This window comes from Squalius cephalus, assembly GCF_949319135.1.
Source record: "Squalius cephalus genome assembly, chromosome: 23".
Taxonomy (NCBI): Eukaryota; Metazoa; Chordata; class Actinopteri; order Cypriniformes; family Leuciscidae; genus Squalius; species Squalius cephalus.
The window spans coordinates 5,000,106-5,027,027 of record NC_137144.1 but is presented as its reverse complement, the minus strand read 5'-3'; the positions used below and the strand labels follow the sequence as shown (position 1 = coordinate 5,027,027).

The 26,922-nt window shown below is 40.4% G+C and overlaps 1 protein-coding gene across 2 annotated transcripts in view; it reads right to left on the bottom strand.

Moving 5' to 3' along the window:
* Positions 1-26,922, bottom strand: part of wwox (WW domain containing oxidoreductase) — a gene marked incomplete at its 3' end in the record, with an annotated part of 261,789 nt that overhangs the window by 71,506 nt on the left and 163,361 nt on the right. The window lies entirely within an intron of this gene.

Genomic DNA, 26,922 nt, shown 5'->3' with positions numbered 1-26,922 from the left:
TTTCTGTACAGACATCAAAGATACTAGCAACTTTTACTCTCTACTTGACTACATTTTTGAATAAGTACATGTACTCTTTACTCCAATACATTTGTGATGAGTAACGCAGCTGCTCGTTACATTTTGCATGGCACCTAACCTTTTTCTGCAGAAGATTAAGTAAGTGATATTGCCATCTACAGGGCACTGAAGGTACTGTATCTTGTGCCTTCACAAACTTCTCAACGAGGCTCCTACGCGAATACGAGTGCATTAGCGGGTAGTTGTGTATCATAGGCGTTTCATAAACGAGATGAGGACATGACTGAGACTTGAGTGTCTGTAGACATTTAAGAGGCTGTTGTGTCGACTTTGCAATATTGAGGTGTTCAGTTTTATTTGATTTTATAAAATAAACATATAATTGCTCTCCTCACAAATCAACAGTTTCTTGTTTTTCACTGGCATGTGTCTTAGGTGTTGAGGACTAGTGCATCTTTGAGCCTTCATTCAGTGTGAGTAAAATACCTCAGTTTTGCTAAAATCAGATACTCTAAGAATTTTCCTCACGTCGTATTGGAATTGGTGCCTTTCTGCAGTAAAGTATCTGTAATTTATACTTTATGTTTTTCAAGTACTCTTTACGACTCGGAATTACACATTCAAAAGAAGTACCTGTGATTTCGGACACAACCAATGTGTCTGAAACTTGTGCGTTAACCGCTAGACTACGACAAGAACAGGCTAATTTACATGAGTGCTCGAGTCTACTTCATAATAAAGAGATTACATAAAAAAAGGATGACAACAAAGGATATAATTTCATATCAGGTTCAAATTCATGAAGCAACACTTCGCCCAGTTGGACACACAATATTTACTTAGCATGGCATGAAGCCATTGCCTCTGTATCTTTCCATGTTAGCAAACAAGCAGTCAAACCACCGCCTTCCCATTCTCTTAATGAAGCGCTCAACATCGCCACAGCTGTCTCTCTAATGCACAACATTAGCTAAAGGATCTCTTTAACAAATCAGATTAGGAAAACCTCATATTAAAAGCCTTTCACATAACAAAGCGGCTAAACCCGTATATGAGAGCCACAATATCACTAGCCCACCTCACTAGCCGTTAGAGCAAAGTGCTGGCACTGTAATCTAATAGATATCGTATTGCTCGAGCAGTCCGTTGCACAGGGAGTGGCGCTTTTCAATGGACCCTAAATGGGGGATGAATAGAGTCAGGCATCCTGAAGGACGCCTAAACTTAATTTGAGTGAGTTAAAAGGTTGGAAATGGTATTGAGCTGCTCCGCCGGGGCCAGGGGCGTTAGCGGGGCCGTTTAGCCAGCGTTTCAATGGGCTCCTGTCCTGTTAAAGTCCTTCTCAGACCCAGCTCATTTCTTTTAAAAGCCCGAGCAGCACCTTTAAGGATTATTAAAACAGTGCAGGAGAGCAGGAGGTTAGCGAGCGCCGGGATCTGAGCGGATCCAGCATGGCAATGTGGGGATGGACAATCTCTCCAACAGATAATGGTAATGATGATGGGTGCGATAGCTTTGAATCAATACGCCTCTTAAACTGGATCCATTGTTTTGAGATATATTACATCCTCCTGTCAGCTTGTGTAAGGGCCTTCAGAGGGGTAATGTACACAGCGATCCCATAGGCCCGAGCGGCAGCATTGTGCTGTGACTCTCGTTAAATGGTGTAATAACGAGCTGGGCTGAGGGACGCCGGGACTCTCTATGAGAACGCTGATCTTAAGTGGATGATTCAAGCCGAGACACTTCAGCCACAGTCAATACCGCTCTGACTGCATGTGGCCCACTTTACAACCACAAGGCCTTTCATACCGGGAAAGTCGGACAGACACTCAGACCACGGCGCTCTGAGTGGAAACGCCACCTGAACATGAAGGCCCAAACATCAAAAAAAGAAGCAATTTGAGTCAGGATTATTATTATTACGGAATTATCCAAAAATATACATCATCTCATGGCTATTTATTGTATGTTTATTATATTTTTTACTTTTATTAAGATGTATGTCAATGATAGGGTCTATGATAAAGAAAAAATTAAAGTCCCCCTGTAGTCAATAATTATATTCCTTAAAACTCATCTTTAGTCACCAAAATTATACTTTTATCCTTGAAAATGCCTTAAAATATCATGAATGTAACTTGACACCCTTGCCTCATTTAGTATGCGCGGTTCTATGAATATGCAAATGAGCCCCGCCTCCACTTACTCACTCAGCTCAGAGATCCACTGGTTGACGATCACACGTTGATCTGATTGGTTACAAGGTAGTTTGTGACGTCAGAAACACCAGCGATTTCAAAGCGTGTTTTTGAGACTGTCTTTGGTTCACTGCAGTTTTAAGGAGGAAATACTCAGCAATGGTGTCGACTTATGAATTTACACATGGTTTGTCTTAAAGCAGATTAAAAACACCACATAGACATATAAACAACATTAAAAGCTGGATTTTCACCACAGGGGGACTTTAAATCTATCTAGTATGAAGCATAAGTTCTTAGTAATGAGCCCATTGGTTTAGGGGGGAAAACATCTTTTATATAGTTTTCAAGAAACATTTTTATTTACTGACATTGACATTGAAAGTTTATTTGCCATTTGTACCGGTACAGCTATACAGGTACATTTTTGTAGCAGAGCTCGTTGAGTCAGCATTTTTAAAAAAAGAAGTAAACATAGAAGACCAACTAACAAATTACACACAACACACAAAATAAATAAATAACAAACAATAAATAAGGTGCAGAACTGAATACTGAATCATAAAATAAATGGTATGTGGTTTAACCATCATGTAAAGAGTAATAACATATTTTCTATACACCTTGAATCTTTGTAAAGGTGATTAATCTATTTTTTGTATTTTTTACAAATATTATGATTTATTGATTCATAAATACCATAACATTTTGGGCAGGTTGCACCACATGACATTTTACAACTAATCTTGCCATGTTGATGTAAAATATTTAATAATTATCTTATATTTTAAGAGACTTTGACACAGTCATGAGCAACACACTCTCATGGCAATTTCGTATTTGTACAATCTCATCCATACGATTTCGTAAAATCTGCGTAAAAATACGATTTATGCAAATTTGACTAAATGAGAAATATTTAAGTTTTACTTAACTATTTATTATTATTGGGTCCTCTCTATGATAACATTTCCCGTTTCATGTTTTTGCATATTAGTTGCACCACATGACTTTCTTTTGGCACTTTTTTTCAAGCAACAGTTTTAAAAATCTATCAATTTTGATTCAGAAATTAAATGCATGCTCATCATAGAAGAAATGTATTCAAGTCATTGTACTGTACATTTGAATTCGTTCCCATCATCCCATCTAGATATTTATTGAACTCAGTGATGAAATTACGAAGTCCAGCCCAAATGAAATGTGTTGAGCAAAAACTCTTCATCATTTCTAGACCAGACGCTCAACTCTCTCTCTCTCTCTCTCTCTCTCTCTCTGAGTCATTATGGTAATGCGGGAAACTGCGCTTCTCTTATTGCAAAATGCAAAACTCTCCTATTCCTTTAATTTATTATTTACAAGCACTTTTTTAATTACTGAAGTGCTTGTATAGCTTTTGTATGTCAGACGTGTTTTAATAACCACTTCAAATGCGTTTCCAAAAGTAGCATGAATGTATAAACGCAAATTAAATATACAAAAGGGAAAACAGGACAGGGCGATCTCCACTTGCGCTATAGCTCGCGCATAAAGAGAGTGTGTACTTCTGCTTCAAATAGAATGTCAGCATCTGGATTTATGAAGAGTGGCTACTTTGTATGCCAGCGGTGCAGCATCAGACCTGAGCTCTGAGAAAATTCACACATTTTTATAGATTGAATAATGGCCAGCATAAAACTGGTTTCATAGCAGGATAAATCATATGTCAAAATACAACCCATGTAACATCATGTAATTTAGCCTATGAGAATTACGTGCACACTTTTCAACTAAAGACTCGCCCTCTCTGCATCTGCGGATAAATGTGGGACTTAATCGCATACATGATAATTTATTAGGAGATTTAAAATATTCATAAATATTGAATTAATCATTTATAATAGATCTTTATATTAACGGGTGTCTTTGAAGTTTTAGATGTACAAGATCTTCCCCATGGAAAACGTCCCCTGTGGACATTTTAAATTTACTTTGACATCATCTCGCCGGCGAATGTTTTATGAATATTCAAATGTACGGACACGATTAAACAAAAGGAGGGAAAGAGCCCGAGTGACTTATTCCTCGAGTAAAGGAAAGGCTGTCGTAATGGCTGTGTGTCGTACAACTTTTATTCATTCGCTTACATATTTTACTCTTTATGGCGTGTAACGATTCAAAGGGGTTTCCTTTCCTCGTCTCTGTCTGAGTTTGAGTTTAGTCCCAGGTGACTGTACATCATTAAAACCTCTCTGTGCATGTTTGCCTTTTTTTTTTTTCATCTGTTTGCCATAAATAAGTGGCTAGTTTGTCCAGACAAGGACATAATTGCTGATGAAACATCCAGCGCTTTAAAGACGATTCCTCTGCTGACATCAGAACCAAACATCAGATGGAATAATTCAATGCTACAAACACTTCTGTCTCATTAAGGCCGAGATGGATGGAAATGCAAAGCCGATGACCGAATAACTCTGCGTGAGCCAGTTGAACGGAAGTGCAAAGGGTCCTAAAAAGACTTAGGCTATATACTAGGATTGTCTTTCTTTAGTAGAACACAAAAGGAGTAATTTAGCAGAATGTTCACGCTGCTCTTTTCCAAACAATCGTGCCTTGCTTTAAATGTAATGATTAAATTCCATGCTGATATTTCAAATGTCGCGAAAAACTAAAAAGTGCTTTAACGTGAATGAATGCAGTCGCATCAAAGAATTACACGTTTCTCTGAGAAATGCTCAGATCTGTGCAGACGTACACAGTGTTATGGCCTAACAATATCAATATTGTTATGGTTCCATGAACTTTACGTTGCCATTTTGGGGCAGATTTCTCGATCATGTCAAACCACGACTAGCTTGACTGCAGTTTTGTGAAGTTAGCGAGCAGTAAGCTGGTCTATTTCAATCATCTCTGTCCATTTTACAAAGAGCGGGGGACATCTGGTACGTGAAAGATACAAAATGTGCAATATACACACAATTCTGAACAGAAGCAGCTCAAGACCAGCTTTTCCTCGCGATAAGGCAAAACTTAGCCGAGTTTCCATCCACTGTTTTGCACGGTTCTGTTAACAACAGTTAATACAACAACAAACAACAAAAGTAAAAATGCATTCAAAAATAGATATCTGAAATTTGCTGTCACCAGGCTGTTTCCATCCAATTGGTCGTTTACCAATAAAATTGTGTGATGATGATGATGATGATGTCATCCTTAAAAAAAACTATTTGTTTTAACTAAAAATCTGAAGTTAAACAGAAAAAAGATTAGCATTTTGATCAGCTATATCAGTAAACATTTTAATGCGCTAAGCTTTTTCTGCAAATAAATAAACCGTTGATGGAAACTTGGCGATTGTGTTGTTGTTGTTGTTGTTTTTAAGGATGACATCATCATCACACACACACATTTAATTGGGAAAAAAGGCCAATTGAATGGAAATGAGAAGACAGCAAATTTATCTCACTTTGTCGATCACAGAACAGAGCCAAAAGTGGATGGAGAGTTTGGCTACAGTGAATATACTGTTATTTACAGGAATCTATATATCAGGTCATTTATATATAAGAGATATAATTGCAATGCTCATTGAGAGTGAAAAATGCTCTAAAAAAAAACAAAAAAAAAACATTTTGCCAACTGTGAACAACGTAAGTGATGTTCAGGGAGAAATAAATAAATAAAGCACTATACAAGTGCAGAAAACGGCTCCTTTAACACTCCATCTTCACCTTGTCAATCTGGGAAGTCCAACAGATTTAGTCTCCATAAATGATAACAATGGAAAGAAAAATAGTGGTCTGTCAGGTCTGTAATGTATTCTCCATTTAGCATTGGAGCATCTCCATCAGACGCCTGTAGTGATGCGCGAGCTAGAGCTCAGGGCACTTCATGAAGGACACGCAGATTCATCATAACACTCCTGATGGATCACACACACATTCAGAGCGAAAAGGCCCGAGTCACAAAACAAAAGCAGAACCGTCTGCCCCACACTCTTAATCACAAAGAAGAACTTCTGCTGGATTTCTCTGTCTGTTTGATTGATTGATGATGTAACGGCTCGGCTTCGGAGAGGGACACGCGTATTGTGGAAACTTAATAAGGAGGAGACTGGTTTTACATGTGAGGTGATGAATCTCTTTATCAGCGGAAGGTCATCTTTCAGCACGCAGAAGATCCTGAGGAACGTTGAGTTATTGCATCAGCCGGTAAAAACACACATCAAAAGAGCAAGAAAAGCTCAAAAGAGTGTGGATGCGCTTCCTCAGCACTTCATCAGAGACTGACCGCCACGTCTAATCACTTTCTGTCAGAGCACTGAACACTGGCGTACTAGAAATACACTGAAAAAAATTACATTCAATTTACCGTAATAAACTGACACCTGTGGTTGGAATTCACCAGAAGCAACATCTTAGATTTTACAGACTTTAGAAGCTGCACAGTGTCATTCACACAATCACTAAACACCATCATGGTAACACACATGACATTTTAAAAATGCAATACACATTCATTTAACAACATTAAATGTAACATGAAACCCTAATGTACACAAACTGATTAGAAATAACTGAGAAATAGAAAAAAATACAGCAAATGTGAAGTGTCAAGCAGGGAATTGTGGGAAGGTCAATTTATGGGTTTTCACTGTAAATTATGACTCCAAAAACTGTCAATTTAACAGAACTGTACTGTAAAATTACATTAAATGTAATGTAAAATACCATAAATGTAAAATGTAAATGTAAACTATCACAGTTATTCACCGTATATGGAAACTTTCTGTTAACCAATTTACAGTTTTCGTCTTTTACTGTTAAAATGGCGATAACTTTTTACAGTGTAGGAATTCTTTTGCATTTGTAAACTTTTTCAAAAGGATGTGTGCAGATGTTTTCCGGCTCTATAGACATAAAAGAATAAACTAAGACTAAGAATTACTTGAGAGTGCTGAGAACGTTGCTTATTTGATCTGATTTAATAAAAGAATGACACAAATCAGGTACGGCAATCGCAGGCCAGTTAGCACAACATTCATTTTGATGGTGAAAATTGTATTACATTTAATAATATTTCAATGTAATGAACCTATATTATAGACAATATAGTAAAATATATGCGATATTAAATCTTATTTGTGCTCAAAAGAACTGACTTAAAATGTGAAGTTGTGTTAAACTTCAGAATTTCCCTGATATAGAAAACCATGCACAAAAGTGTTCAGTCGATTCAGCTCTTAAAGATACAGTAGTAAAACTAGCCTGTTTAATTGTAAGAGTCAGAGCGATTTGTGCCCTGAACAAAACATGGAAAATATCAAGGTAAAAAAGAGATTTACTTCAATTTCCTTAAAAAAAAATCGTCTCTTTTTTCTGTATGAAACTCTTCAATAAGAACAACATCAACAACAATTCATCCTATTCAGTTGATTGAGGATATGATGAGTTTTAATGTATTTTTGGGTGAATGGGATACAAAGGTCAAGTTCACTTTCAAATGCATGTTGCAGTATCTCAATGGCAATGCTTATGTTTTAGTTTCTGAGCTAGTATTGCTGTAAGCATTTTACACTAACCACTGTCAAATTGCTGTGTTATCAATCGGCAATCTTTGTCTACATGACTCATGACAGTGGCCTAAAACAATGCACAAATAGCTGTTTGACTACTTATTGACTACATCTGTTGGTTACATGCAAATATTAAATTTTTGATTTGATGACTTTAGTTATTGTAATTTCTCTCTGGTAGCTACTCTTGTGACTAGGAAAGGTGGGATGGAGAGAAGATCACGGAGGAGGAGGAGGAGGAGGAGGAGGACAGTGTCCAGGTGAAAAATGAGGACGTCAACCTGGTGTTGCAAGGTTAGCACAGACTGTAATGGAGAGCGAGGCCTGAAACACACACTTCAACAGACACAAGCACAAACAGTAGAAGCACCCGAGTGTGTGAAGTATGATTGCAAATGGTTTGCATGTCTCCAAATATTTTTGCCCTTTACATATTACCATATAAAGTGACTAGCCTTAATAATAAATAAACAAAGGTCTTCTAAAAATAAGGTAAAGATTGATAGATCGATGTACGGAGCTCTACAGTATACACGACATATAACACTCGTGTGTAACACTTCACCAACAGCACTTTCAGTCGCGTGTAACACTTCAACAGCACTTTCAGTCGTGTGCAACACTTCACCAACAGCACTTTCAGTCATGTGTAACACTTCAACAGCACTTTCAGTCCTGTGTAACACTTCAACAGCACTTTCAGTCCCGTGTAACACTTCACCAACAGCACTTTCAGTCGCGTGTAACACTTCACCAACAGCACTTTCAGTCGTGTGTAACACTTCAACAGCACTTTCAGTCCCGTGTAACACTTCAACAGCACTTTCAGTCGTGTGTAACACTTCACCAACAGCACTTTCAGTCATGTGTAACACTTCACCAACAGCACTTTCAGTCGTGTGTAACACTTCACCAACAGCACTTTCAGTCGTGTGTAACACTTCAACAGCACTTTCAGTCGTGTGTAACACTTCAACAGCACTTTCAGTCGTGTAACACTTCAACAGCACTTTCAGTCGTGTGTAACACTTCACCAACAGCACTTTCAGTCGTGTAACACTTCAACAGCACTTTCAGTCATGTGTAACACTTCACCAACAGCACTTTCAGTCGTGTAACACTTCAACAGCACTTTCAGTCGTGTGTAACACTTCACCAACAGCACTTTCAGTCGTGTAACACTTCAACAGCACTTTCAGTCGTGTGTAACACTTCAACAGCACTTTCAGTCGTGTGTAACACTTCACCAACAGCACTTTCAGTCATGTGTAACACTTCACCAACAGCACTTTCAGTCGTGTGTAACACTTCAACAGCACTTTCAGTCGTGTGTAACACTTCACCAACAGCACTTTCAGTCGTGTGTAACACTTCAACATCACTTTCAGTCGTGTGTAACACTTCAACAGCACTTTCAGTCGTGTAACACTTCAACAGCACTTTCAGTCGTGTGTAACACTTCACCAACAGCACTTTCAGTCGTGTGTAACACTTCACCAACAGCACTTTCAGTCGTGTAACACTTCAACAGCACTTTCAGTCGCGTGTAATACTTCAACAGCACTTTCAGTCCCGTGTAACACTTCAACAGCACTTTCAGTCGTGTGTAACACTTCAACAGCACTTTCAGTCGTGTGTAACACTTCACCAACAGCACTTTCAGTCATGTGTAACACTTCACCAACAGCACTTTCAGTCGTGTAACACTTCAACAGCACTTTCAGTCGTGTGTAACACTTCACCAACAGCACTTTCAGTCGTGTGTAACACTTCACCAACAGCACTTTCAGTCGTGTAACACTTCAACAGCACTTTCAGTCGTGTGTAACACTTCACCAACAGCACTTTCAGTCGTGTAACACTTCAACAGCACTTTCAGTCGTGTGTAACACTTCACCAACAGCACTTTCAGTCGTGTAACACTTCAACAGCACTTTCAGTCGTGTGTAACACTTCACCAACAGCACTTTCAGTCGTGTGTAACACTTCACCAGCACTTTCAGTCGTGTGTAACACTTCAACAGCACTTTCAGTCGTGTAAAACACTTCACCAACAGCACTTTCAGTCGTGTGTAACACTTCAACATCACTTTCAGTCGTGTGTAACACTTCAACAGCACTTTCAGTCGTGTGTAACACTTCACCAACAGCACTTTCAGTCGTGTGTAACACTTCACCAACAGCACTTTCAGTCGTGTAACACTTCAACAGCACTTTCAGTCGCGTGTAATACTTCAACAGCACTTTCAGTCCCGTGTAACACTTCACCAACAGCACTTTCAGTCGTGTGTAACACTTCAACAGCACTTTCAGTCCCGTGTAACACTTCACCAACAGCACTTTCAGTCGTGTGTAACACTTCACCAACAGCACTTTCAGTCGTGTGTAACACTTCAACAGCACTTTCAGTCCCGTGTAACACTTCACCAACAGCACTTTCAGTCGCGTGTAACACTTCAACAGCAATTTCAGTTGCGTGTAACACTTCAACAGCACTTTCAGTCGTGTGTAACACTTCAACAGCACTTTCAGTCGCGTGTAACACTTCACCAACAACACTTTTAGTCGCGTATAACACGTCAACAGCACTTTCAGTCGTGTGTAACACTTCAACAGCACTTTCAGTCGCGTGTAACACTTCATCAACAACTCTTTCAGTCGCGTGTAACACTTCAACAGCACTTTCAGTCGTGTGTAACACTTCAACAGCACTTTCAGTCGCGTGTAACACTTCAACAGCACTTTCAGTCGCATTTAACACTTCAAAAACAGCACTTTCAGTCGTATGTAACACTTCACCAACAGCACTTTCAGTCGTGTCAGTCACTGCACTTCTGGATGTGGCAACAGTTGAGTATCATGAACAACAGAGGAAAGCGCCTGGTTTACTGAATCCCATCAGTTACAGAAGACACGTGTCCAGAGGCGCTTAGTGACAAAGACTGTTTCACTGACACAAAGAACAGATTCAAACGCAGCCCTCACGTGCTCAGACACAAACACACATAATACGCAAACTGAGAAGAAAAGCAACAGCAGAAAGACATGCATCAGTCCAGGGACTGGACTTTAACCAGTTGCATTTAATAATTTCCATGAAGTCTGGTGCAATTCATACATACAGAGACATGAAGCAAGTTTTTAATTTGTAAATAATAATTAATTTTGATATATTATGGAGGCATAAATTCAGTGGTCTAGAAAAGAAAAGTTTTATTTTAATGTTGTTTATATGTCTATGTGGTGTTTTTAATATGCTTTAAGACAAAGCATGTGTAAATTCATAAGTCGACACCATTGCTGAGTATTTTCTCCTTAAAACTGCAGTGAACCAAAGACAGTCTCAAAAACACGCTTTGAAATCGCTGTTTTTTTTTACGTCACAAACTACCTTGTAACCAATCAGATCAACGTGTGATCGTCAACGAATGGATCTCTGAGCTGAGTGAGTTGGAGGCGGGGCTCATTTGTATATTCATAGAACCGCGTATACTAAATGAGGCAAGGGTGTAGAGTTACATTCAAGATATTTTAAGGCATGAAGAAGTTTTTTTCAAGGAAAAAAAAAGTTTAAATATGTAATTTTGGTGATCAAAGATGAGTTTTAAGTTTTAAGACTTAAAATGAACTGGCATTATCTTTTATCATAATTTCTTACAAAACAAAGGGTGAAGTTTCAAAATAATATTGAAAAATGTTTACAAAAATTGTCATCATATCAAAGTCATGTGGCGTGACCAGTAAAGTAAAACTTGTTATATTATAGAGAGGACCGCTAATCACTCAAAACTGTGTGTCAAAGTCATTAAGACTCTTTAAATGTTGTGGTTTATGGAGCAATAGTTACAAATTAATTCATGACATGAATCCAAATAGTACATATCCATTTCCATGAACTATCTGTAACAAACTCAAAACCCCGCAGCATCTGCGTATGACGAGGTCCAAAGATGTAGAGATGAGAGATACTGTTGCACAGGTGGATTCTGGGAGATTGAAACGTGTGTGAGAGCTCAAGTGTAGATGGATTGGAGAAGAACAGCTCCTCCTGTACCATCAGCATGTCAAAGCTCATGAGGACCGCATTCATCTCATCACCAGCAGTATGACGGATTTCCATCCGAGATGCCGCTAACATCCACAACTTACTCATCGCTAATCTCTCCACTTTCCCGCCTTTTCTCGGTTCCTTCCCTGTCTTTGTCAACCTTACTAACAATAAAACAAAAACAAAAGCAGACACATCTCTTTGGTGTTGTGAAATATTCAGTACCTTCAGATTCACAATTTGTCGCACGACCTCTAGGTTTGACCCACAGAGATGCGGTTCTGAACGAGACAGCCGTAGCTGTTTGACAAACATGAGTATCTAGAGGTTATTCCGAGACGCAGCGAGGGCCGGTTTGATTTCACCACGATGCGACCGATAGGCTATAGAAACGCTTCCCCGCCACACAATCTTCCTCGGGGGTAAAGGGTTAGCAGATTCGCAGCACCTCTGCGATGGCTAGGACAAGGTTAGGATGCGGGACTGTGTTGTTTGCGTGGGTTGGCGGAGCAGAAGGGTTAATAGTCCAGTGAAGACATGGCTGGCACCAGTGAGTTGCACTAATACACTTGGCAGCCAATTCAGTGTCAAAGCGTAATTCCCTGAGGGCTGGAAGGACACTACGTAATCTGTATTCAGCCCTGACATTGTCCACATCTGATACGGGACATTAGCTGCTAACTCCCTCTATAGACTAGTGTCCTTCAGTTTATATTACTTTATGTTAATAGAAAAAAATTACATACAACATCATTTGTCATAGTTACGGCAGCCAGTGGATGGCTGATTTAAATGCATGTGTTTACTGTTAGGGGAGGGACGGGAGGTGTCTCTTTTGGCCTTATTGATCTTTGATCCATTCTCAACCTCCCCTGCCCTGAACGGTTTTATTTAGCCTTTGGTGACAGCAGCTTTTAGAGCCGACTCGGTCAGGACAGGCTATTGAAAGCAGGGGCCGAAAGCTGCCTGAAATCTCCCGAGTTAAAGAGCTGTTGATGCTCAGCACTTGCCCGAGCGAACACTGCTGTCAGAGCCGAGGTCTAGCACTGAGACTGAGGCGTTTCAGGGTGAACCTGGTTTTCCACAATGCCTGATCCCATTCTACCTCGTTTTTCAACACACACACACACACACACACACACACACACACACACACACACACACACACACACACACACACACACACACACACACACACACACACACACAAATCTGGTTATGTTTCTACCATCTTTGGTATTCGGTATCATCCCAACAGTTATGTTTCATTTAAGTACCATCATTGTCTCAGATGTTCCTCCTAAAACTAGCATAGAGCATGTGATTTGTTTTTGACAGAATTTGATGAGAAAAGCTTGAGTTCGAGCAAGAAGCCGAGTTTCCTCCAAGTGCTCCGGATTCCCCCACAATCCAAAGACATAATTGGAAATATGAAATTGCGAGGTGTGAATGTGTATATGGGTATATACAATATGTCTGTAAGTGTGAACCTTATGATGGACTGGCCATCCATTCATCCATTCATCCATTCATCCATCCATCCATCCATCCATCCATCCATCCATCCATCCATCCATCCATCCATCCGTCCATTCATCCATCCATCCATCCATCCGTCCATTCATCCATCAATCCGTCCATTCATCCGTCCATCTATCCATCCATCCATCCATCCTTTCACGAGATGCTGGGATTGGCTATAGTGTGTTCCCACAGCCCTACAGAGGACAAGCAGATTGGCTCCTGAAGGGCCACTGTCCTGCAGTTTAGCTCCAACGAAACGCACCTGAACCAGGTAACGTTCAGAAACTCTCAGGCAAGCGTGTTTGGGGAGGCACGGAGCTGAACTCTGCAGGCCGTTGACCTTCCAGGAGCAGGACTGGACACCCCTGGCCTGGGAGAAACTACTGAGATATTAAAGTCAGCATGAAATGAAATAGTATTTTATTCCCTACTGTCCTATACAAGTAAAACGGCTTCAGGAACAAGAACAAATGTGGGCGGGGCTTGATTGTGTCCGTGGGGAATTGATTGGATGGTTGTGGTTTGCTATTGGTGGATCTCATGTGATTGACAGGTTGCCCCGCCCTCGTCATCAGAGAAGAGAAGAGATGCTGCAAGAGGGAGTTACTCTGATTCAAAATGAATTTGAAATGCATGGACAAATCATTTATAATAGACACTGCAATATTCCATTAAAAAAAGAATAGTCCATTTTGATTTCATGGTGACTTTACATGGGCTCAGTATGCGGAATTACGTCTTCTACAGTGTATCCTTCCCTTCAGACTGACTGGGGGATAAAATATGGCCCACTTTCTCCTGTCAGTGGCTTTCTATTGGTCTGGGGGTCATTTTGCTGTCTAAGACCCAGACAAACACCCTCTTGAGTTAACGTTCACTTCGATCGACTCACTCATAAGACACACATCCGTCTCCGGTGTCAAACCCGTGAACCCAGACGACCTTTAACCCCCACTTCCTCAAAGCATCAGAGAGATGCCACTAAAGGAGACGGACAGGTTCGTCAGATAGCAATCTATGTGATCAATATTGTCTACGCACTTCGATACACACATGCTAATGCTGCCGAGAGCCAATTTACACACACACACACACACACACAGCAAAAACAATTACGAAAGTCACTGAAATTTGCTTCATTGTTGTTCCACCTCCTCTACAATCAGATGTTATTGCCAAAATTCCCCTCGAAATCAAACGCAGTCTGACTGAAAGTTCACTGATGGTTTCTGGGATAATCTGTGCTTGCCGTCTTAATTGAAGTATCTTCTGCTAATTTATAGTGTCTAATTGTTCTATCCTTAATTAAAAAGGCTTAGCGCAGCATCACGCTGAGATAGTCTTCATAACGCTGATTGGATAGCGCTAATTAGATTTAATTTGCAATTATTTTCACACACAGTTGTGTTAACCTTTATAGTGTCGCCCACCCACTCACAGGACGGATCACAAATGCCATTTAGCTAGCAGGCTATCGCTCCAAGTTCAAGCTGTTGTGTGTGGGCTGGACTAACATGAGTGATGCTGTGATAAAAGTCTAATTATGTGGGAAAAGCTAAAGACATCTGGTTTGCATGTTTTCCGTTGGATGAAGAGCATTGGGAAGCTCAGGAGACACACCACAATCCCTTTAGTCTTAAAGGGCCACACTTCTAATTTTTACTGTACCATTCAAAAAAGAGTCGGTTTTCAAAGATCCCTCGTGCTCACCAACACTACACTTATTTACACTTATCAAAAATACAGTAAAAACAGAAATATTGTGAAATTAAAAGGTAAAATAACTGTTTTCTATGCGAGTATATCTTAAAATGAAATGTATTCCTGTGATCAAAGTTGAATTTTCAGCGTCATTACTCCAGTCTTCATTGTCACATGATCCTTCAGAAATCATTCTAATATGATGATTTGATGCTCAAGAAACATTTATCATTATTATCAATGTTGAAAACACACACACACACACACACACACATGTTACTATTAACATTAGTGGTCAATTGATAAAGATCACATATTTTTCTGTAATTAATTGCGAAAGTGTGATCATATAATGTTACACTAAAAAAAAAGTTGCGTTAAATATCTTTCATATTTATATCTTTCATATTTTTTGGTTTAAATATATTTATATATATATGAGAGAGAGAGAGAGAGAGAGAGAATTTAAATAAACAAATGCACAATTTCACATTTTGTGTGAGCAAGCCGTCAGCGTTTAGCTAGACAGACGATCTCTCTCTCAGTTCTAAGATGAGATGTTTCCAGGTCCACAGCTGGACTCGTTCCAGGAGGCTCATCTCCTGCAGAAGAGCTTCAAACACACACACACACACACACACACACACACAGTACACTCATCACCAGCACTTGACTGACTCGGAGCGGGACACTCGTATGGGTTTCTGACAGAGAGAAGGAGTCACAGGGCAGTTCTCTGGTGTGTGTGTGTGTGTGTGTGTGTGTGCGTGCGTGTGTGTGTGCGTGTGCATGTGTGTGTGTGTGTCAGACTGATCCAGCACTCACACATGTCAAGCGGGCCCCTGTGTGAGCGAGAGCCAGCTGGCAGAGGCCCCTGAGAGGGAGAGAAACACACACACACCAGCCCAGCCTTTACATGACAGAACTCATTAACAACAGCATCTCCCTCTTACATGTGTACTTAATACAGCGATAGTTCGCACACAAATGGAAATTCTATCATCATTTCCTCTCCTTCATCTCATTCCAAACCTGTATGAATTATTTTGTGCTCCACAGAAAAGTAAATGAGTTGTATGGGTGAACTGTTCCTTTAAGCAGCCAGACGTTTTCTGTTCTATATATATTTAATATATATTTAGTCTGCTGTGCAGTGTTTTACTATTTCATTCTACACTGCTTTATTCTATTCTGCCATGTTCTATTTTATTCTATTTTGCTCTCTTTCATTCGGTTGTACTACACTGCATCCCATTCTATTTCATTGCTATATTCTATTCTGTTACATATTTTGCTCTATTCATTTTTATAGAATTCTGTCATATTCTATTTCTCTATTTTCACCTCTATTCATTTCTGTGCCATTCTATTGTATTTTATGCTGTTGTTCTATTCTAATCTGTTCTAATTTGTTACTTTTTATATCAGTTTTATTATATCTGTAGTGTTGTGTTCTATTCTATAGTTACATTCTATTTTGCTCTGTTTCATTCTATTATGCTCCACTGTATCCCATTCTATTTTATTGATGTCTTATATTCAGTTATATGTTTTGCTCTATTCTATTCTGTTTTAGTCTATCATTTTCTTTTCTGTTCCATTGTTCTCTGTGGTGTTCAATTCAATTCTGCGGTATTCTATTCCATTACGTTACATTCTGTTTTACTACTGTATTTAATTATATTTTGTACTATACTACACTGCATTCTATTTTTCTTTAAATCTATTGTATACAATTCTATTCCATTCAATTGTTACCTTCTATTTTATTTTGTTACATTCAATTTCACCATTTTGTTCTTTATTTTTTGTTTCATTCTACTGTTAATTCATTTCATTCTAATTGTTTTGTAGTATTCTAATCTGTTCTATTTTATTTGATATATTTTACTCTGTAGTGCTTTGTCCTATTCTACTATGTTGCATTCTATTTTGATCTATTTTTATTCAGTTGTGCATCACTCTATTCCATCCTGCTTTATTGTTATCTTTCTTTCAGTTGAAGCTTTGCTCTATTCTGTTCTGTTTTATTCTATGTTGGTCTGTTCAGTTCTGCTGTATTCAACAATTCTGATTATTCTGTTTTATACTTTTGGGTTCTGTTTAACTATCGTGTTTTATTCGATACTGTACTGCTCCATTTCATTCTATTTTACAGTATACTGCATTCTATTTTGGTTAATTCTATTGTGCACAATTCTATTCGTTTGGATTTTTTTATCTGTCATTTCATTATTTTCTCCAGTATTCTTTTGTGTTTCATTCTATTGTTCTATTCTAATCTGTTCTATTTTACTATTGTAATACATGTGTTATATCCTGTTTGAATTATGTTCTATTTTGTTAAATTCCTTTTTTTCCATTTTTTTCCATCTTATTTTCCATTCTCTAATGTTACATTCTATTGTGCTGTTTCACAATCGTCTTTTATTCCATTCTATTCTTTTGATTGTGTGTCTGATCTATTCTATACCCTTCGTTTCTATTGTGTTGCACTCTATTGGGTTCAATTCTATTCTACCGTAATCTACTTTATTTGTTTCATTCTATTCTGTTTTATTATTTTCCGTTCTATTACTCGCAGTCCCATTCTGAATGTTCTGTTGTTGTATTCTATTGTGTTCCATTCTGTTCTATTCATTCCCCACTTAAAGATTTAAGTCAATTCATGTTAGCAGTGTTATTAGTCTTATAATTATTGACCTCACTGCAGTGTAGCTGTGAGAACCTCCCTTGTTTCTCCAGCAGTTCCAGAGAAGAACAGATACATGTGATGGCTTTATCGGCCGTTTCCTTTGAAGCGGGCACTGGAGGTATGTATTGATATTTGGGGAAACCGATGGTGTGCTTAATCACTTTGATATTTTTATAGAGTGAAGGAAATTGATGCCTGCCTCTAACGATCCCCAGAATAAAGTGTGATGACATCATGTCGACTCCATCATAGCAGCTCACTGGAGCTCTGCTAACAGAGCCATACACTGATCAATGCAGGAGAGAGAAAGAGCGTGAGGTATAGGGAGGAAAACAAAAACCTAGCAAACAGAGCACAGAACGTCTAGGCTAGGTTTGACCTCATCTCCTGCAGTCAGACATCGCCAGGTCACCTGGTGAAGATGCACAAGCTCGGTTGTCTTCTAATTATTTTCTCTGAATAACCTGCTGTGAAACACGGCCGTGTCACACACACAGAGTTTAAACACACACAGAGACGGACGCTCCGAGCTCTCCCGGCGAGGGTGAAGGGTGAAGGACAGGCAAGTTGGTACGAGAGGGGAAAGGATCTGTTTAGCTATTCCACAAAGAGAGCCAGCGGAGGCCTGGGGAGAGAGGGCAAGGAGAGCTTGTCAAAGAGTCAATCAAAAGGCCCTGACCAGACCGAGGATGGAGGGGGGGGGGGGGGGGGGGGGGGGGGCATCACTACGCGGGTCAACTGCCGTTTGTCTAGATCCAACCACACAGACACTCAGCGGGAGAACGGGAGAAAATACAGCACGAAATCAAGCATTTTAAATACATAATCCTGGTCTTACCGCTCAATTCAAGTCATTCAAAAGACAAAGTTTGTCTTCATCCTTTTCAAATTCATCGCTGTTTTAGAGTCAACCCAAGTGATCATTTATTACACGAATGCAGACTAATTGAAAAGGTTGTTGTCGTTTTTCACAAGGAGTTCAGCGAGTTAAATCCGGTATTTCGGAAGCAGAAGGAAATTTCCACCTCCACTCTGAGAGAAGAGACCGGAGAGAGTAATCTCTCCCTCATTATTATCAATTAAGGTCAAACTGAGAGGGATGAAGCAAACGAGTTGGCTGGAGTTTGGTTATTTGGGGATTTTAACAACAGACGATTATATGATGAGTATAAATGCGCTTTAATGTAAAAACACATACATACAACCCATGTGTTTCCGTAGGGAATATTGAAATGAAAGTGGTATGGAAATATGTCTAAATGACAACTCTGGGAAGTCTAGTTGGCACTTTCTGAAGTTAACTACGATAAGTGGGCAGCTGTGTGTGAATACAGTAATGCTATTAGGAGTGTTGGAGGAGAAGAAGTGTATTAGAGACCAGGACAGGCCCAGAGTCAGTGATTAATGACTGGAATCCACAGTGGGAGATAGTGAGGGAACACTGTGATTATCCTGCCTGTAGGGCCCTGGGTTTACACGCAATCTCTGACCCGGAACCAGTATGAATCTCCTGACCTTCACCCTCACACACACACACACATACACAAGTATAAGTCTAAATCTGCCCGAGAGGTAGGCGGACTCCCGGGCCGGAGTTAATGGTGTTTTTTTCCAGGTGAGTAAGTTGGCGTTTCCGGCTGAGGAGAGATGGGGAATTAAGATGTTATGCTAAATGAAGAGCAGCTCTGCTAACTGTCTCCTTCACTGCCCACACGCGAGGCGATCTGTTTAAACACAAACTCACACAGATCAATACCGCCTGAGAGAAAGAGACAAAGGGAAGGTGAGAGACTGGGAGAGAGAGGTAAGGAATGAACAAGACAAAAACAGACAAAGGAAGAATAAAAGAGCAAATGAACGGAATAATAAACAGATGTAAAGGTTAACAGACAAACAGATGAAAGAAAAATCTGGTGATCCACTGAAAAAAAAAATCATGCAATCAACGAAGGAATAAAAATTAAAAAAACTACAGAAAAAGAACAAAAGCAAGAACAGATGGACAACAAATGAAACATCAAACAAACAAAACAACTAGAAAGAATTAGCCTACCACCAAAGAAGCCAAGCAATTAAACCGGCAACAACCGAAGGAAAGAGTAAACAAGCAAACAAAGTATACAAACAAAGAACAGACAAACAAATTAAAAACAAAAAGTAAAAAGATCAGACAGATAAAGAAATGTTTAGAAATATCCACAAAGCAATTAATACAGGAATAAACACTGAAACCACTGAACAAAACAAAATAGAAAGAAATGAAGAACAAACAAATAAAACCAAAAGAAGAAAAAGAAAAGAAAAAAGACAGAAAGAAAGAATCACCAAACCAACCAACAATACCAAGATATGAAGGAAGGGTGGACACCAAAGGAAACCCCAAGAAGAAAAGAAAGAAGCAATGATGGATTAAACAACAAAAAAGAGAAAACTGAAAAAAAGGAGAAAGTCAACCAGCAAACAAATCAATCATCCATGATCAACACCAATCAAGAAAGAAAGAAAGAAAGAAAGAAAGAAAGAAAGAAAGGAGGTAGAGGTTTAATCTTGACATCTCCAACTTTACATACAGTCTTCAAATGCAAACCAACTAGAACCAAGTAACGGCCTGAACTACAGACACACAGCTGTCCGCTGAACAAGATCTGTCCGTAGATTAAAAAAAGTACAGACACATTTCGTAATTGAGTTTTCCGTCAACAATGATGACAGTTCTGTTGAATTCCGTGTTTAGACAGAAAAAAATGGAGGAAAAAAACAACAGAAAATCAATTTGTGCAGCGGGTCGTAGCCGAGCGGCGCGCGGCGTATAGAACATGTCAGGCTCTGGAATGAAGCCGTTTGACTGCGCTGGCCCGCGACGGGGAGATCTGGCGGCTGTTCCCGCTGGCTGAGCAGCGCTCTCAGGCTCAAAGACAGTCAATAGCCTGAAAATGAACAGGGTTGTTTTCAAGCGCCGACCCTGCAGGCTTCAGCGCCCGCATATCGGAACAATAACGCAAACATGTCGGAATCATTATCAGTGCTAAAGATATGATTAAAGCAGCCTCTCTGGGCTCGGATGAACAAAAGGAGGCCTCTCGTCTTGCTCTGGATTTAACCAGCACTCAGGGAGCCAATTCTGCCTTTGACGTAGATGGACTCAAAGCTGACATCCCTGAAGAAGTGGAGTGAATGAAAGAGCAGAAACAAGTGGTGGACTGGCACCGTGGGGAGAGGTGCTTGTTTAGAGAGGTAATAAAGTGCTCAAGCCTCCGTCTCTACCTCATTTCCACAACACAAGACTCCGGGACCTGAGAGCAATAAGAAAGAAGGATAAAAAGAGAGGGGAAATGAAAGGCTCTCGCTGAAAGCGGGAAGGCGCGTCACACGCCTGTTCCTGGGCTCCGGAATGAGATGGGACTTCCTCTGGAGAGGGAACGACACATAAAGCAAGCCATCATATCACCATCTCCGACCATGATTGACTCCCGGGCAAACCCCCAATGCAAACCAAAGCCACTTAAACCTGTTCGTCCCACTCAGAGTCATCTTCCTTGTTTGTCCCTACTCCGTCCACATTCCCAAATTCCCACATCGCTACTCGGAAAACTCCCCATTCTCACACCCCCCCTCCCCCTCTTTATTAAAAACAAACAGTCCGGCGGAGCCCTGTCGCCTCTACCCGACTGCGAAAACCCCGGATTCTGACACATGGTGCGGAAATGTGTTCATGTTTCATTGTAAATTTATGAAGTCTCAGAGCGCGCAGCGTCCCCCGGGCAAAGGCTCGGGTAAATGAAAGTAGCAGGCAGTCCAGATTAATATCATTTTACTGTGCTCCGATTGGATGAGCACTTTAAAGCAAAGAAGGGGGAGCGGGCGGCTTCATCCGTCTTTTGATTCTCTGGGCCCTGTACGGGGAAAGACTGCGGTGTTGTAGAGAGAGCTTAAATATATTCTGAACACTTTTTCATTAATTTATGTGGAGGAGAGGCTCCTATCATATTTTATGAAGGCTTGAATGTCCCGAGAGGCCTGTATGACTTCAGTCGGAAAAAAACACAAAGTCAAGCTGTTCAGGTTTGCGTGTTCTCTTTGATAATGACCCAGCGAGAGTTTATGCTTTACAGATCTGCCTTTCTGTGCCACCTGTGGGCTAGTGTTGAGCACGGCTAGCAGTCGAAACTCAACCTCACACTTCAGGGAATGTTTACAGTCAGACGCACTGATTCTGTATCCCAGGACCTGGTAAAGTTATTCAAGACCTTGTGATCAGGACAATCAGCAAGTCCTTCAACAACTTACAAATGATAATTTGATCATTTCCGATCATTTATCTTGAGGTCAAATTGACGTATTTTGTCAAATGGAATGGCGTACCTGGCAAGGCCTCGGGAATGAACCCAAGGCACAACTCATACTTTTCTTCTTTAGAAGTCACTTTTTGTGTGCACTCTGGTTTTAAAACATACACACACAAGCACATGGGCTAACCGCTACACCGCCGTTCTGACTGAGTTATTAACGAGAATTCTCTGACAGCAGTGACTCTAAAGTGAACTTGACATGTAAAAGTGAAAATTGCACACTGCATAAGGCATGAGACAAACAAACATGGTTGTGTTATTGACTTAAGCTGCTAAATAAGCCTAACACTAAACAGCCCTGCTGGTGGAATATAAAATGAGCTAAAGCGGCTGGAATACAGAGCTGGTTTCAGAGGCCAGGCTATGGCAGTGCTAATGTAGTTGGGGATCGTGGACTCCTCCAGTGTGCGCGGCTGTTAATTAAATCTATTCTAGGTCACAAGATAAATGGCTCTGACACAAACGTGTTGGCCCCACACCAGCAGCAAAAAAAAAAAAAAAAATATATATATATATATATATATATAAAATAATAATAGCGCTTTCCGCCATTCTGCTACAAGCTTTGATGGATTTAAATGAAAAGAGTCATTAATAAAGTTGAGCGGTTTGAGGGTAAAAGCACACTATTAATAACAGTTCTTCATGACTGCGAGGAATATTGCACATAATAAAACGAGCCCTAACTGAGCGGACCAGGGTTTGAGAAATATAAGGCAACTAACCGAGAGCTCATGTTTGCGTGATAAACAGCGGAGGTTCTTGCGTTTATCATGTATGAAACGCCTCAGATGAGTGATCCGCAGCCCGAGGAAATAATACTGTTACAGTAAACAAGTGCAGACGTGATTTCATTCATTTTTTTTATGTCTCCAGAACCTGTGTGTGTATACACACACACATAAATGTTTGTCAAAATGTGACATTTTGAGATGTAATAATAAACATTTTGCATATTTTTTATTTAATGCCATCAATTGAGTGCGTTAATTTAGTGTGATTAATTATAAAAACATTATTATAATGCTTATTCCATAAAAAGTTATTTTCCATTGGAGCAACTCAAGCAGTGCAGATTCAATAAGAGCTAATAAGCAAATATATATGTATGTCATTAATTGAATGAATTAATTAGCATTTTGTAATTAATAATAATAAATTATATGATTCAATTTTTTTATTGACTGACACCTGTAATTTAATTCAAATATATATATATATGTAAAAATCTGTGCTAATTGGCTTTTAGCCAAGTCCAGAGTTGAGGCGGTTAAATTGTGTATTTATTAATACACCCTCTGAAAATCGTGTCGTCTCAGAGCCGCTGAGATGAATAGAGGAGTGTGAAAATGAGCGAAAAATGGAGGAGCAGAGTGGAGGAAGCCTGAACAATTTTAATAGAAAAACAGTATATCAATTTAAACTGCTACGGTGTCACCCCATCACCCCGCCTAAACCGGCCTTCACGCCACCCAACCAATCAGAGCGCTCCGCCAATTCATTTAAATAAGAGAGGACTTGGCCGCGGGGAGCGTAAATGATGAGGTGACGTGTTACACTGATTTATGTCTGTAGGCAATAAAAGGAGCATTTCTGTTCCTGCCTGTTTAATATGCGAATATGCAGGGCATCTCGGGCCTGACAGCCTGTCATTAATAAAACTCTTGTAAGTGGGCGCAGATAGCAATATTTCATCTTTATGAAAATACATGATGATAGTTTTACACTGTATAATTTTTAAACCAGTGCCAATGTGCCCTCCTAGGAGCTGAAGCCATGGAATATCAGAGCTATAAGTTAAACGGAGAGACCATCCCCTCGTATCACACCCTGCAGATATACATGCCCACCGCTGGAGCTCAACTCACCTGCAGACACACACATCTACCCACCGCTGGAGCTCAACTCACCTGCAGACACACACACCTACCCACCGCTGGAGCTCAACTCACCTGCAGACACACACACCTGCCCACCACTGGAGCTCAACTCACCTGCAGACACACACCTGCCCACCGCTGGAGCTCAACTCACCTGCAGACACACACACCTGCCCACCGCTGGAGCTCAACTCACCTGCAGACACACACACCTGCCCACTGCTGGAGCTCAACTCACCTGCAGACACACACCTGCCCACCACTGGAGCTCAACTCACCTGCAGACACACACACCTGCCCACCGCTGGAGCTCAACTCACCTGCAGGCACACACACCTGCCCACCGCTGGAGCTCAACTCACCTGCAGACACACACACCTGCCCACCGCTGGAGCTCAACTCACCTGCAGACACACACCTGCCCACCACTGGAGCTCAACTCACCTGCAGACACACACCTGCCCACCACTGGAGCTCAACTCACCTGCAGACACACACCTGCCCACCACTGGAGCTCAACTCACCTGCAGACACACACACCTGCCCACCGCTGGAGCTCAACTCACCTGCAGGCACACACACCTGCCCACCACTGGAGCTCAACTCACCTGCAGACACACACACCTGCCCACCGCTGGAGCTCAACTCACCTGCAGGCACACACACCTGCCCACCGCTGGAGCTCAACTCAACTGCAGACACACACCTGCCCACCGCTGGAGCTCAACTCAACTGCAGACACACACACCTGCCTGTGGCCGGAGCTCAACTCACCTGCAGACACACACACCTGCCTGTGGCCGGAGCTCAACTCACCTGCAGACACACACACCTGCCTGTGGCCGGAGCTCAACTCAACTGCAGACACACACACCTGCCTGTGGCTGGAGCTCAACTCACCTGCAGACACACACACCTGCCTGTGGCCGGAGCTCAACTCACCTGCAGACACACACACCTGCCTGTGGCCGGAGCTCAACTCAACTGCAGACACACACACCTGCCTGTGGCTGGAGCTCAACTCAACTGCAGACACACACACCTGCCTGTGGCTGGAGCTGACACCTCATACTGTTTCTGCAGCCAAAATAAACAAACCCGTTCTATCACCACTAGGCTCAGTCTTTTTTCTCTCTCACCGATCTAATAACACAAAGACAGCTGACTGTGGGAGCGCTGGTGAGTGTGTGTAAGACAGCTCCCCCTTAAGGATCATTATATTAACAACCGTATTCTGGGCTGACACTCCAAAAGTAACTGTGTTTGTGTGAGAGTGAGCGACCGCAACAGCAAGCAAACAACTACAAATCCCCAATGTCATGAAATAAGTCTTCATGTACCGCTGCAAGGGGATCGACCGATTTTTACCGTTCTTGATTTTGTAAGTTCTGTGTTTTACACTTTCTCTCATACACAGCCAATGGTGGAGGGTGTGTGATCAAACTTACAGAAATGGTACATCAAAGTGAGAGTAATATTAGAATAACAGAAATAATTAGGCATGGGAAAGACAAGAAGAAATTCATTTGCATAAAAATGTTAATTAGTCTCTTCACAGGCTGGGTCCCGCTAACGAAACAAGCTGTTTAATGGTTGTGTGTGTGTGTGGGAGTGTGTGGGTGTCGGTGCGTGTGTGTTGTGTGTGTGTGTGTGTGTGTGTGTGTGTGTGTGTGTGTGTGTGTGTGTGTGTGTGTGTGTGTGTGTGTGTGTGTGTTAAAGTTCATTCCTTCACGCTCATCACTGAAGGAATTGCTTAAAGGAATAGTTCACCCAAAAAATGTATTATTATTATTATTGTTATTATTATTAATAAATTTTTTTTTTTTTTTCTGAAACACAAAAGTAGAATTTTTGGAAAAATCAATATGCAGCTCTTGATGTACAATTCAAAAATAAATGTCAATTCATTTTAAATATCGTCTATTTATTTATCCCTTTGTCCAAATGTTTAAATATTTGTATTTATTTTTATTTTATTTTATTGACATGAGAGAAAATAAATACAGAATTTCCATTTTTGTGTGAACTGTACCTTTAAACACTAGGTGAACATGGGAAACTCTGCATCGCAGGAAGGAAAATATTAAACAATAATCCCAAAAGAACTTTCTATGAAATCAAATTCAAAGCACCATTCTTCCTGACAGATATTTGCAAAAAGGAACAAGTTTGAACACACTGTGCACTCTTAAAATAAAGAGCTATCTATTTTTAATGTTCATCATTATTAATAAAGCAGAACCGAAACGGAGAGGCCTCTGACTAACCTAAATGGCCAAATAATACATTTTTATAACATTTTGTATTCAATAATTGTATTTTGTCATGGAATCTTGGAATCCTGCTTAGGACATGGATGAGACTTCACAGCTAGACTAAAAAATAACTACAACACTGAGCTTTTCAGGAAAATAAATACAGCTTATTATAGGATTATTAATGATTTGGCTTGAGGGGGGAAATTACCATTCTAGCTGATGCATACATGTTTCATTAATAGAGAGCAAGAGTAATGAGGGATCTTGACACAGACATCTAACAATGATATATACATTAATGTTTCTCACAACATCTAGACCGTAGAAACCTGTGTTTATCCATTTAAAGTCGCCCTGTAGTCAATCACGTTATGCCTTAAAACTCATCTTTGATCACCAAAATGACATATTTAAACGTTTTTCCTTGAAAAAAAAATGATTCATGCCTTAAAATATCTTGAATGTAACTCGACACCCTTGCCTCATTTAGTATTCGCGGTTCTATGAATATGCAAATGAGCCCCGCCTCCACTCACTCACTCGACACTGGTTGACGATCACACGCTGATCTGATTGGTTACAAGGTAGTTTGTGACGTCAGAAACACCAGCGATGTTTTTAATGCACGTGTTTTTGAGACTGTCTTTGGTTTGGTACAGTTTAATATTACGCAGAAACAACTACAAGTCAA